This window comes from Dama dama, chromosome 23 (assembly GCF_033118175.1).
Source record: "Dama dama isolate Ldn47 chromosome 23, ASM3311817v1, whole genome shotgun sequence".
Lineage (NCBI taxonomy): Eukaryota > Metazoa > Chordata > Mammalia > Artiodactyla > Cervidae > Dama > Dama dama.
The window spans coordinates 49,958,652-49,960,142 of NC_083703.1; the positions used below are offsets into that span (position 1 = coordinate 49,958,652).

At 39.4% G+C, this 1,491-nt stretch overlaps 1 non-coding gene across 1 annotated transcript; it reads left to right on the top strand.

The window, feature by feature from the left end:
• Nucleotides 1-685: 685 nt before the first annotated feature.
• TRNAW-CCA (transfer RNA tryptophan (anticodon CCA)) lies at nt 686-757 on the top strand. The gene has a single exon. It is a non-coding gene; the product is annotated as a tRNA-Trp (tRNA).
• Nucleotides 758-1,491: the final 734 nt, after the last annotated feature.

Here is a 1,491-nt window from a genome sequence, read left to right on the forward strand (position 1 = left end):
TTCTGCTGCATCTGGGGGAGGTTCTCTATTTTACTTCTGTTTATCTAGCCTTGTTTCTCTCAGTGTTGTCTTCCTTACCTTTCCTGTCTTTTATACCCTTAATTCTATTGTAAGCAGAGCCATAAGCTCCTTTCAGATTGATGCTAACTTTTAATTAGTTGTTAGTTCTGCCTTTCCCCTTAGATTCCCTCTTCTTAAATGCTGGAATTGTGTTATATACTTGTTCTATGTCTGTTATAGCCATCCTCAAGTGTCTAGAACGAGGGATTATCTTTGTCATTACTTACTAACAACTATGGCAAGAAAATATATGTCATAATTAGAAATAATTTGACTCAACATGAGTTAAAACTTTCTAATGGACATAAAGTTTCAATGAAACTTTCAAGTTTCCATGAGAGGGGAAAAGATGTGTTGAAAAGCAGGGAGTGTGTCTGAGAGTGAATGAACACTTAGGACAGACTGAGCAAAATTGTTTGCAATTGACAATTTATAAGGGCCTAGGTGTCAGTGGTGTTATTACATGGACATTCTAGGAAAGAAAAAAATAAAGGAGGGAGAGTAAAATCAGTCCCATCTTACTTTTTGTGAAAATGCAACCTTTCCCTCACCCAGACTATCCTCTAATGCAAAGTCATGGTCTCAACAGTGCTTTAGAAATTGCCTTCTACTTATAAATTGGGCTTCCCTGGTGGCTCAGAGGTTAAAGCGTCTGCCTCCAATGCAGGAGACCCGGGTTCGATCCCTGGGTTGGGAAGATCCCCTGGAGAAGGAAATGGTAACCCACTCCAGTATTCTTGCCTGGAGAATCCCATGGACAGAGGAGCCTGGTAGGCTACAGTCCATGGGGTCGCAAAGAGTCAGACACGACTGAGCAACTTCACTTTCACTTTATAGATTGCAAAGAATGTGAATGGAGATGCTTTTACTTCACATTTGTTATTTTAGTGAGTATAGATTATTGCCCCAGATAGTGGAAACGAAATAAAACTTGCCACCAGATTGTTCATTTTACTTCAGTCTGTTTCTTCCCTCACTGAAAATATGATTCTTTGATATATCAAGTTTTTACTTACAAAAATAATTATTAACTTTAGCATTTAGAAAAAGATGTTTTAGAAGTTGCTGGGCTGTGGTGGTATGTTCCTTTCACTCCCCATAGAATAAATTAAAGATAAGCATGGATGCATTTCCTTATCTCTGCATCAAGGCACATGTGGTCTCTTGGCCTGTCTGCATGCCTCAGCTGCTGGCTGCAAGTGTACAGGGTCTGGAGGCTTCCTTTATAGGAATGAAAGCAGGCAGAAGAAGGACATTTTGAGTCTAACCCACCATGAATACAGATACAATCACCTAAAGAAACATTCAATGAACATAGAAAGTGTGCTGTAGCTTTTAAATGCAAGAAATTAAGGATGGTTCCACAGAAAAAGACAGGCAGTGTAATGATCTCTCCCAGCCAGGTATGTTAGCTACCATATTCCTCTGCAA